Source organism: Podarcis bocagei (genome assembly GCF_964188305.1).
Source record: "Podarcis bocagei genome assembly, chromosome: W".
Lineage (NCBI taxonomy): Eukaryota > Metazoa > Chordata > Lepidosauria > Squamata > Lacertidae > Podarcis > Podarcis bocagei.
In genome coordinates this window covers 43322260-43335129 of record NC_138131.1, presented here as the reverse complement: position 1 = coordinate 43335129, position 12870 = coordinate 43322260, and the positions used below count along the sequence as shown (strand labels likewise).

At 47.5% G+C, this 12870-nt stretch overlaps 1 pseudogene across 1 annotated transcript in view; it reads right to left on the bottom strand.

The window, feature by feature from the left end:
• The window catches only part of LOC308578087 (protein CIMAP1C-like), a 76762-nt pseudogene that overhangs the window by 16148 nt on the left and 47744 nt on the right, over positions 1-12870 (bottom strand). The window contains exons 2-4 of the transcript in view: positions 12716-12776; positions 5555-5665; positions 4821-4934 (exon numbers count right to left, since the gene is read on the bottom strand). The product of the transcript in view is annotated as a protein CIMAP1C-like (transcript). The remainder of the gene's footprint in view (positions 1-4820; positions 4935-5554; positions 5666-12715; positions 12777-12870) is intronic.

The window sequence follows — 12870 nt, the reverse complement described above, 5'->3', positions numbered from 1 at the left end:
AGGCCTCTTAAAGCTGTGGCGAAGGTGAGCCTGGGCCCCGCCCCCTAGGCTGGATGGAGTGAGCCTGAGGAGGGAGAGGCCTTCTCCGACACTCACAATGCAGCAGCAGCGATGTCCCAGGCCTCAATGAGGCCTCTTAAGGCTGTGGCGAAGGTGAGCCTGGGCCCCGCCCCCTAGGCCGGATGGAGTGAGCCTGAGGAGGGAGAGGCCTTCTCCAACACTCCGATGCAGCAGCAGCGATGTCCCAGACCCCAATGAGGCCTCTTAAAGCTGTGGCGAAGGTGAGCCTGGGCCCTGCCCCCTAGGCCGGATGGAGTGAGCCTGAGGAGGGAGAGGCCTTCTCCGACACTCACGATGCAGCAGCATAAGTCCGATTAAGGCTGTTAATAATCATGAAGCAGAATATCTCTTCCTGTAAGAATTTCATCTCTGTCAGATGCGCTTGTACATCTCCATCTGGCACTAGCCTTAGATTGGTCAGCTTTTCAAAATGCAGCAACGCTGAAGAACCAGCATCTCTTTGATGTATTCTACGCAGCTGTCAGAGCCGCTTCCAGGTCCCAGCTCACAGAGGACCACGCTAGCCGGCAGTATTGTACAAACTTCTTTATTGAGCTACAGTTTCCATTTTCAAGCCGCAGCGCGCAGCTCTACGTCTTAGAAGCTAGACCGGCGAAGCTCCGTCTGAGTCTCCGCCTCCTGTACACCAACTTAATACTCTAGCCTTACTCCACCTCTTCCGTCTTTCCTTTCTCCTCTGGGTCCCTCTACCCCCCGTGGTCTCTTCCTTCCTGGACTCTTCTGACGCTGACCCCCCCGACTCTTCTCCCTCCTTGCGGCGGGCTTTAGGACCTGGCTCCCTATCCGGGCTGCTTACTGTGCCGCCTTCCTGTGCATTTGAACTTGGCGCGCGCGCGCAGCCTTCAACCTTCCTCTTGACCGTTTCCTCGCTCCCCGATGGAGGTGTGGCCAATCCTAACTCCTGCCCTCCCGCTTGCGGCGAGCCGCCAGATCCCGATACCTGGGACCCCTCCCCCCCTACTGCGCTCTGGTGGGGAAGCTGGTCCCGATTTCCAACTGCTGCTCTCTGAGTCCCCTCTGGTCCCTTCTACCTGGGGTGTCCCCCTAGGCGCCCCCCTTGCTCTGACCACTAGCGCCCCTTTCTGTGAATCTTCCGATTCACTGGAAAGACTCAGAGATCTCGGGCCGCTGTCATCGCTCATATTACCTCCGGATTCTTCCCCCTCGCTCTCTGTTCCCTCCCTTTCCTGTGCCTCTGCTCCTGAACCCCTGACAGCAGCGTTTGCCAAATCTCACGCGCGCATTGCAAATTCTGAATATGCACGAGTTGATCATCTGAGATACACAGAATTATGGCCGTCCTGGCTCTCACATTCTGTGAATTCCAACCTGGCGTTGGTGCAGCAGGGATGGGGTTTTCAATCACCCCAAAAATCCTCTGATTCTGAAGCAGGGCTTTCATCTTTACAGACCATGAGGAATAATTGTCATTAGTCAGTGGAGGTGGGTAAGGTAAGCCTCCTCCCTTCTTGGCATCCATTTTGAATCCAAGCCTCAGCTCTCACTCTCGAGCCTGTAAAATTCCAAGAGTCTATTGGCTGTTTACTGCCTCACTTGGCAGTTAAACACAGGCTGTTTTGAAAGTCCTTTCAAGAGCAGTGAGATATTAGACAAAACAAACGCTGTTTACCAGCCTCTCACAGTCCCAGCCCCTCTTCCGTTGTTGGCCGGTAACTTTCCACTTTACTGACGTTTCGTTGCTTAGCAACTGGACATTCCAGGCTTATCAAGACTCAGGTATGCGAAATATGTGGCTCTCTTTCAGTGCTGGTTTCATCCAAAAGCAGACACTCAGTGAACCGAAGAATGTCTCAATTCGCGTTCACTCTCACAGCCATAAAATTAGCATACCTTAGGGGTTCCGTTGCTCAGCAAAAACACCTCCTCCGGTGCTTCCATCCGCACGCTACCATATCTTCCTTATCTCCTTGCAGAGGATGAAGTACGCTCCATCAACCTCTCTTGTTGCTTTCATGGATCAAAACCATCCTCTGCTACCAGATGTTGGGAATCAAGCCTTTATTAGGAGAAACTGGCAACTCTCTAGGCACCCGGCTTGATCTCCTGATGACCTCCCTGTCTGCATTCCCCAGCAGGATACAGGCTAGGTCGTGATAGGCGATCCTTCTCAGCGTGAGAAGAACACCCCCCCTCTTTCCTGCCCCCCCCCAGGCAGGGGAAAGAGATAGACAGAAACATATTTACATGCCTTTATTTCTGTCTTTGCAGCGTTACAGAAAAACACGACTGCTCTCTTCAAACTCCAACAGCCGAGAGACAAACTCCACCTGTACTTCCTGTACAGCTCATATTACGCTCTCAGCTAATTCCGGTGCTCTCTGCACTGTTAATTGACTGTCCCTCTGTTTCCCACGGAACAGTCCCAACATTCCCATTATGTTTTGCTTTCAAGCTACCAGCTCGCGGCCGCATTGCTTCTATATCGTAACAGATACATCATATCCTACAGGAGCACAGGAGGAGGCAGGAATGATGGATGTAAAATCTGACAGGTGAGAAACATTGAGGCTTAAAGAGAAGGAGCAATCTGCCATGCAGGGTTTGTTTGTTTTTTAAGTTGCTGTTTTACTTGCTAATGTTAGGAGTAAAAAAAACCCACTTATTGATCTATTAGTAGATCCCAAGCTTCCATTGATGTTTCTCAAACGAAAGGGAAAAGCATTCCCCATGTATTTGCTACAATACTCTGCTCCTCCTTGTAGATGACAAGCCTTGCATATTCTCTCTCTCTTTCTCTCTCTAAATTTGAGAATTCTATTTGTTCTTAAGCTGAATCATTTGTAAACTGTTGTGATTTTGAGGATGTTGGAGGAAGAGGCACTATCCTCCTTGCCTTGACTGAAAATCCCCCCCACTTTTAAAAATCATGGCATTGTCCTCCAATCTCCTCTTCTAGCAGCCTTTCCAACTAAGTTCATCACCTGTGGAGTTAAGAGTGCACTGCTATTAATCTCTTCCATGACATCTTCCCTTGCAATTCACTGTCATTTACTGTTAATTCCATAGGTACCCTCCAGACTACTTCCTAGATTATGACTCTAAAGCAACATGACCCTCTTGTTTTCCCTTATGCTGTTTTTGGTGGCTCTCCTTTCTGTCCGTTCATCAGCCACATGCTCAACATCTTATGGTCCCTTGGCATCAGGAAGATGAGACTTCCAGCGTGATTGACCAGAATGCTGCAAGATGATTGCTGGCAGGAGTGAGACCTTGTCAGCATATAACACCTGTGCTCAAAGATCTGCACTGGCTGCTGATTTGCTACCAGGCCAGGTTCAAGGTGTTACTATTGATATATATAGCACATGGAAGAACCCTTTGCCTAGAGGACTGCCCTCTGTAAAGTAGGACACTTAGACACCCTAATGGTAAAAAGTGTTTTTCAACCCAGTTGACTTGGTGGAACACCAATCAGGAAAACTATATTTCCCCCAGTTCCTTGAATGCCCCTTTATCCAGAGCAGCCCCACTCGGTCAAGGCCAATAGCTGGAAAGCAATAGGGATCACACACACACATGGAATGAATGGAGGGATGGATGGGCGTCACAGACACTTTTAAACTACACTTTGATATCACCCCAGACAATCTCCCACATCAAACAGCCCACTTAGGTAAGGTCTCTGTACATAGCTGGTTTTCCTGTCTGGTTCTTGAAAACCCCCTACTCAGAAATATTTTTTTTATCAAAGAGTGAATAAACTTTTACAGCCTATGGACAACACTCCCATGCAGTCAACCTTCCAGGGCCTGCAAACCAGTGGGGCTGGGACAAACAGTGAGTGTGGCTGATAAAAAAAGAGGGTGAGGCCACCTGTCTCTTTTTCATATGCTTCTCTCTGTAGTGCCAGATCTAGGGCAGTGCAGGCTGTTCCCCTGCTCAGGGTGCTGAGCCAAGGGGGCATAAAATAATAATAATAGTAATAATAATATTGGTAGTAGCAATAATAATAGTAATAATAATAGTAATAATTAATACTTATATTCATGTGGGTACCTACTGAGAAACCCCATTAAAAAGCAACTGTACCAAAAGGAATTACTGTGGAAATAAAATATATTGGGGGAAGTGCCAAATTTTGTCCTCACTTAGAAAACCGTATTACCAAAGTCTACCCCTGCTCTCTGTCATTCATACACAAATCCACATGCATGCAGGTAAAAGGTAAATGTAAGGTAAAGGACCTTACATACATAGTCAAAGGCGTCTATGCGGTGTGGCGCTCATCTCACTTCAGGCTGAAGGAGCAGACAGCTTTCTGGGTCATGTGGCCAGCATTCTGGTGCACCGGGACACTGTGATAGAAGCCAGAGTGCATGGAAACGCCGTTTACCTCCCCCCTGGAGCAGTACCTATTTATCCACTTGCACAGGTATGCTTTCAAGCTGCGAGATTGGCAGAAGCTGGAACAGAGCAACAGGAGCTCACCCTGTCTCAGGGATTCGAACCACCAACCTTCTGCTCAGCAAGCCCAAGAGACTCAGTGGTTTAAGACCACAGCTCCACACATAATGCTCCCACACATCCATTTTCATGCATAACACACCTGCTCATTCACTCACACTCATTCTTTTTCATTCCCTCTCTTTCATGTTCAGGGATTGACCAACAAGCCTTCTTTGCACAAGGTGAGAAAGAAACATTTTCATCACAAAATTGCACAGATGCCACTCCAGCCCCATCTTGACCATCATAGTATCTCTCATCTTTCAACTTACATGCCCGCTTTCTCTCTTGCACCATGCGGAATGAAACTGGTCTCCATATCCCTAGACGGGAAATGCTTGGGTCCACATAGTAGCAGGGCCCAGGACTCTCCGTGATCGAGATCACTTGCAAAGGAAAGAAGAATTGTCTGCATGAGGCATGGTGTGGATTCTGAGCTATTTAGCTTGGTTGCAATGACTGACTTCCTATCCGATATCAATTAAAGGCACCCACTAGCTAGATAGCAGTGAATATGTTAAGCTCCGCCCCCCTGCACCTCCATTCCTGTTATCCTTCAACATGGCTTAAGTGTAGATCATCCTCTTCCCACTAAGGTCCACAGCTGTACAACTGAGAACCCTGATTTTTGTGCAACCATAATAATCAGCAGTATAAGACCCTCCAGCCCTTGCTGGACTACAACTCCTATCATTCTTGACCATGCTGACTGGGGCTGATGGGAGTTGTAGTCAAGAAACAACTACATTAGCCCCCTACATGCAGTGCCATTGATCCAGTTGGAATGGAAACTTTGGAAAGCCACCCAGCTCTTGATCATGGATCACCCAGGTCCCATCAACTGTGGCCCCGATAATTAGAGAGTCCCAAAAACACAGGTTGTCAATCTCTGTTCAAATGTTTTGCCAGCAAATTTAACAGTTGTTTAGCCAGCTTCACCCTGTGGGTCAGTTAATGCTGTTGGGAAAACCCAAATAACACAGAACCTAACTTGTCAGCATCTTACATCTTTCACTGGATTTCACACGCATTGTGTAGGCTGGCTCAGCATACTTGGTGAAGTCATGGTCCTTAATGCCAGTGAGAGGCTACCTACCATACTTCCCAGGTCCTGGCCCTGCAAGAGAACCACAAGGGGGGGAGGAATAAAATAATGGGAAGACAACCCGGAACCATTAGCATTTGCAGATTATGAGCTGCCACACTGGGTAAAAGGGCAAAATGGAATAATATATTGTGTTGAATAATATATTGAATAATATATTGGGTTTTGGAGCTACAGCTCTCTAGGTGTTGTTGTTGTTGTTTAGTAGTTTAGTCGTGTCCGACTCTTCGTGACCCCATGGACCAGAGCATGCTGGGCACTCCTGTCTTCCACTGCCTCCCGCAGTTTGATCAGACTCATGTTTGTAGCTTCGAGAACACTGTCCAACCATCTCATCCTCCGTCGTCCCCTTCTCCTTGTGCCCTCCATCTTTCCCAACATCAGGGTCTTTTCCAGGGAGTCTTCTCATGAGGTGGCCAAAGTATTGGAGCCTCAGCTTCACAATCTGTCCTTCCAGTGAGCACTCAGGGCTAATTTCCTTAAGAATGGATGTGTTTGATCTCCAGGTGTTGCTGCACTGCAACTCCCATCATCTCTGACCACTGAACCAGACTGGCTGGGGCTGATGGAAGTCCCACAACATACTTTTCTTCTCCCTCTGGTAAAATCTCGCTAGCCTTGGGCCAGGATATTTGCATTGCAATAGGAAGTGAGCATTACAAGGCACCTGAATTCTTCTGTGGCTCGGACTATAATTCAAGCCAGAGAAGATTTCCCATTTTACTCAACCACCTATGCTCTGCCTGTACTTTCCCAACCCCCTTCCTTCATCCCCTTTAAACAAGCGTTACCCTGGTAGGACAACAGCAGTGGTGACATACCAGCCACAGGAAAAGGAAAACAAAAGAAAAAAAATATTATTAGCCTGACTCCCTCCTTTGGCAATCTTCACAGAACTCTAGCCCAATGGTTGCCATCAATTTGATTTGAATAAATTTTATAATGAAATGATTTTAGAATGTTGTATTATTTTATTGTTGTTAGCTGCCCTGAGCCCAGCTTCGGCTGGGGAGGGCGGGATATAAATAAAATTTATTATATATTATTATTTATTAACAAGGAAATATGCACTGTCTCGCATGCTAGCAGTACTCTTGGAAGAAAGTTCTGATGGTGACTGAGAAATGTAGATCAGTTTCCTTCTTTGGTTTCCACAAGAACAAAAAAGGAACCCTGATGGGAGGCGGCGTCAAGATGGCAATGAGGTAAGACGCATTTGCCGGAGTTCATCTCGAATCCTCTTTAAAATCTGTGTTGTGGCTCCCAGCCTTGCAAGTTTTTGCTGAAGATTGTATCAGGGTGTTGGAGCCCATGCCAGGAGTTCACATTGTTGATAACTGTAAAGCCTGCATCGTAAATCAGCTTTAATGAGCAGATAATTGTATTCTCCGGCAGCCTTGGAAGCAGCCTTCGACTTACTGGCTCTCCGCCAGCTCACATTCAGTTGTTGTTTTTATTTCTACCACTTTTTACTACCTTTCTACCACTTTTTACTACCTTTTAAGCACCGCTATTTTAAAAGACTTATAACGATGGGCCAAGGCAAACGCCTAAGGGATTGTGACGAGGCTCTGCCCTCCCCAAGAGCCAAACAATTAAAAACCGACCCCCCCGTGCCTGGCAAACGGAGTGACCCCATTGAATTCTGCTATAGGGTGAAAACTCAGAACCGTTTCTACCCTCTAACGTCTCCAGAAACAATGTCAACACCAGAGGAATTATTTTTACCTCAGATTAAATCTGCGGACGGCAAGCTTGGAGGAAGAGGGTGTGTCCCACTGAGGGTGGTGCAGGACGCCGGAGCTGAGGACTGCGCAAGACAAGAACAACATGAACATCTCCATCTTGTGGTCAGAACCCTTAATTGCATATTCAAGAAGATTGATGTGCTATCCTCCCAGCTATGTAACCTCGAACAGAAAATTGATAACTCCTGGTCAAAGTTTAAACCAACTGTAGACACAGGGGAATTGAAGTGCCAGAGGTCCATACCTTCAACCAAAAAAAGAAGTGTGATCCCTAAATATAAACCAAATCCTGCACTGAAACACCAAGCGTTGTCCCTACAACCTAAGAAAATCTGCCTAAACATCGGGGCAGGGTCACCAAGGTGGCTTACTCTGAGTGGGGTTAAAAAGCATCTAAGCAATCTCCTAAACATAGAAATCTCACAATGTGATCTCATTGCAGTATTACCCTTGAACCAGCACCTCAGGCAACAGAAAGTGATGCTTGCGTTTTACTCTCCAAGGATCCCTTCAGCTATCATCAGGCAGAAATCACTCTTGGCTAGGTATGATATCATCCCAACAAGAGTTTTTATGGATAGCATGATCCACCCCCTTCTACTTGCCGGTCACGGCACGGAGCGGACTCTGTCGGAGAGGTCGGGAGTACCTCAGGACATCGAGCCTCCTCTCCCGGAGGATATCCACCCGCACCGAAACTGGATTTACCCTACGCCCCCACGAGCTCTAAAGAAACCCACTGGCGCAAGTAATTCTCTGACCCCGCCGGAGGAAAGAGAGCTTTTAGCCACCTTTGGCGACCTTCCAACGAGAGAATAACAAGAAATAATTGATAGACTAGAAGTACTTAATCATCAGCTCATACATGTCCAGAAGAACGGAAAAGTTCTGCCCACTTTTCAGGACTACCCTGCCAGCTTTTCGGAGTCGTGTTTTAAGGAAGCAGGAAGTCTTCCTCACCTTAGTCCTGCTCCTAAACCCATGTCTCCCCCATTTGTGGGCAAAACCCACCGACGCCTGGCAGACCCAGGTCTTGCCCCACAAGTTGGCCTCTCACCTCAACTCTTGATAAATTTTGACTCGCCCTCCAAGAGTCCCCCGCTGAGGAGTGTATCTCAGAGTTCCTTCCACCAAAACAATTCCTTACCATCTAATCCATCAATGCCGGAACTGGAGTCCTCTTATTCCCCTGAGCGGCATAGACCCGACATACAAACGGTACCAGTACGCCAAGCATCCCCTGTACCTTCACCAGCATCAGGTCATGGGAGTGCTCCACCTACATCAAAAAATGGCCCGGATTTGATTGAAGACCCGGCCGGACATATAAATCAAATGGTTTCATTGGCGACCTTCAGCCCTCGCGGTGGGGCAGTCTCAGCAAATCCTGTGGAGTTTCCCACTGAAGTGTCCACCCTTGGGTTACCCAGCGGGAGACCCGTTTTGTCGCCTCAGTCAGAATACTTCACTACCAACTTCAAGACTAGGTACCTTCAGCAGGTGCCTGCCGTGCAAAGTAAAATAACTGACTTTTTTGCGGGGTCTGCCCTGCCTCCAAAGGACTCACATCTCTCCCTGAAATGACAGCGAATTGGGCACAACAGGAACTCCCCCCTATCAGTCCTCAGCTGGAACATTGCGGGCTGGAGGGGGAAAAAACTTGACCCAGAATTCCTGGAGTATATTAACCTGTTTCATATCATCTTGCTCCAAGAATCGTGGGAAGTAGAGAAAATTTCCCTAAATGGCTTTGAGCTTCTAGAACTCCCTGCCTGCCCCTCCCTGAAAGGAGGCCGCCCTAAAGGGGGCCTAATAATAGGCATCTCCCTCAACCTACATTCTAAACTTACTCTAGTACAGGCCTTGCCTCCTTACGCCCTTACTGGACTGATTGCGGGGGAAAAGATCTCACTTCTAGTTACAAATGCTTACTTGCCACCTGGGGGCTCTTCCTCCGAACTGGGCTCTAAATGGGGCTCGCTAGAAGAGCATTTGCTCTCATGCTATGTTAAGTTTCCTAACACCCCGGCCATAATAGGTGGCGATTTTAATGCCCGCACAGCAGCAAATTGGGACTCGCTAACCAAAGCCAAATGGTGGGTTACCCCAAACCTTGATAATTATGAGCTGGAACATATCATGAGGAGAACTTCTAAAGACCAACGAGTTAACGAGGCTGGAGTACTCCTCTATCAAATGGCCATCCGTTTAAATCTGGTCCCCCTAAATGGAACATGCCTCCCTGATATTCCAGGGGATTTCACTCATCTGAGCGTTAAATCAAACAGCATTCTCGATTACCTGCTGGTTTCCAGTGATATACTTAAGTGTATCTCCACCTTTAAGATCGAGAATGTACAATCTAGTGACCATCTTCCCCTTGTAGCCAAGCTCTCCCTGAACTGTCAGTCAGAGGCCCATAGACATGCGACCCAGATGGTAACCAACGAATCTCTCCAAGTAAGAGGAATCAAATGGTCGGAGACCCAGGCTCAAAGGTATCAGGAATTCTTTCAAAAAGAAATCCTCGGGCCCCATTCCAACATAGACTCTGCCTCAGACGAGTATAGCATAGTGTTGAAACGCTTCCACCACCATACGACTGATCTTACGTCCTTCTTCAGGCTACCACCCAAAATATTAAATCGAAACGAGTATACTTACGGTGCCCCCTGGTATAATTCTCAGTGTAAACAAGCAAGACAGCGCCTCCGTGCTATATATAATGTGTACAAGACCTCCGATGCATCTACTCTGCCAGCTAGTTATGCACAAGCCAAGCAAGTTTACAAACGCACGCAGAAAACTGCCAAACGCGAGTGGCAACACAATCGCTGGCACGCCTTGATTACTGCTTCAAAACCACATAGATCCAGGGAATTCTGGTCTTTGATTAACAGAAGGGCGAGGAAATTCCCAAGGGCAGTCATCCCAGCACCGACATGGGAATTGTTCCTGAAGAAATGTTTCTCACAGGCAGATGCTCCCTCCGACCATCTGATGCATCTGTTTTCCCACCTACCTATTTGGCCTCCCACCGATCCGGACGAAATAGCCAAGCTAATAGCCCAGCTGAAACCGGGCAAAGCCCCAGGGCCCGACCTGATCCCTGCTGAAGCCATCAAACTACACCCAAAATGGTGGGCTGACATCTTGGCCAAAACCTTCGACGCAATCAACGCTTCTGGTCTCATCCCCAAAATATGGAAGGAGGCCATTATAGTACCAATTCATAAAAAAGGTTCTCCAATGGAGCCGGAAAACTACCGTAACATCAGCCTCCTTTCGATCATAGGGAAAATTTATGCCAGCTTTTTGCTGACTAAACTATTGCGATGGGCAGACGAGACTAATCAGATTGGTCACGAACAAGCAGGGTTCAGAATTAAACGTTCAACAACTGATCATGCGATAGTTCTTTACCATCTGGCACGGAAGTACTCGTCCCCCCCCCCCCGGGGCTACCTTTGTGCTGCCTTCTTAGATCTAAAGGCAGCCTTTGACAGTGTTCCTAGAAATATTCTTTGGGAGAAACTTGCAAAACAGGGCATTGATAGAAGACTCTTATGGCTTATAAACCAGCTCCACGAAGGTACCCTTGCCAGAGTGAGACTTACTCCTGCGGGCGACCTCACAAATTCGATTCCAATAAACAAGGGAGTGCGCCAAGGATGTATATTAGCTCCCTGCCTATTCAACCTATTCATCAGCGACATGCGAGCACCCCTAGTCAACTCATCTCCAAGTACACACGCGCCTAGACTAGCGGATTACCGCTGTCCACTCCTTTTATACGCGGACGACGCGGTAATTCTATCTTATACACGTGTTGGACTAACCAGAGCTCTGAAGATCTTTGCCACGTACTGTCAACTCAACCAATTAACCATCAACCATGCTAAATCTAAGATTCTTATTTTCGCCAGAAGTCGGAGATTATACAAATGGAAGCTTGGTGGAGCAAAAATAGAGCAAGTCCTAAAATTTCAATACCTAGGAGTTATTTTTCAACACAATTTGGGGTAGAAAGCACAAATTCAACACCTACTCAACAAGGCCAAAACTCTGTCATATGCGCTCCTCCGATTTTTCTTTTCGGATGGAGCTTTGCATGTTCCCTCGGCCCTAAAGGTGTTCAAGGCAAAAGTGGTTCCCGTGCTTGCTTATTCTGCCCCGCTCTGGGCCGTGATGACAGATCTTGCTCCTCTTGAGACTTTGCAAAACCAATTCCTACATCGGCTCCTAATGCTCCCCCTGTGCGTAAGCAACGCAGCCATCCGATTAGAATTGAAGATCGCATCCTTAGAAACTTGCCTGTGGAAGCAAGTCTTCAATTATTGGTTATCATTGTGGCACAGATTACCAGACCATTACCTTGTCCAATGCCTATGGCGAGATGAATTCTCCAGCCTTTGGACTAGTAGAATTCATGCCAAACTCCTGAGTTATGGAATCTCTCCCCTAGATTCCCTAAAACTAGATCAAATCAATGCTCAAAGACTGATCCGCCAAAGACTGGACGACATCGATTTACAGCGAAATTATACGCTGGGGGGAGGTGTTTGTTCGCCCCAGAACATTGGTATCACTTTAACTTACTGCGTTCCATCATACCTCTCCTCCCTTTCGTCTGTTGCCCATAGGCTGGCCTTCACCAAGGCGAGGTTTAACGTTTTCCCCTCTAATGTCCTGAGACATAGATTCTCAAAGGGCCAAGCCTCCGCCATGTGCGAATGTGATAAGGAGACGCCGGAGTCGCTTCAGCACATTATGTTCACTTGCCCCTTGTTCAATGTGCCACGGGCAAATTTGTTGGGATTAATCATACAGAAGCTAGAGGGTACCCCACCAAAATTCCACCTTGCCCAAATCTTGCAGGATAAGGACATCCATACGACACTGAAAGTGGCTAGGTTCCTGGTCGCTGTCCTTACCCAAAAGCGCTGCCAAGGAGCACTACAAGTTAATTAAGGTGCAGCATGTCATTCCTTCCTTCCATTCCATACTACAGTATTTTATTGTTATAGTGGTGTTTTAGCGGCTGTTTTTTCCCACGTGCAAAAACTGTTATTTATGTCTTGTTTTTATCTGTATGGGCCTACGGCCGCAATAAAATTTCTTTGAAATTTCTTTGAACCCTGATGGATCAAGCCAGCCAGCCACCGAGTCCAGCATCCTGTTCTCACAGGGGCTAACCAGATGCCAGAGGGTCTTTCAACAATGCTGTTGAACACATCCAGACTGGCAAAGATATAGGTACCTCTGTATTCCTGATCTCCTTCTCTCTCTTGCCCCATCTATTCCCACAGCTCACCTTTATACTTGGCACTGATGGACGCATACTGCTTCTTGATGGCCGGCACTCTGGCTGGATGCTTAGAGATACCAGAAAGACAACTAACAGGCTGAGCTGCACCTTTGGCTCTGGAAGTCGGCATTGGAGTGTGCCCACTGCAGTGGGGAGTCGTA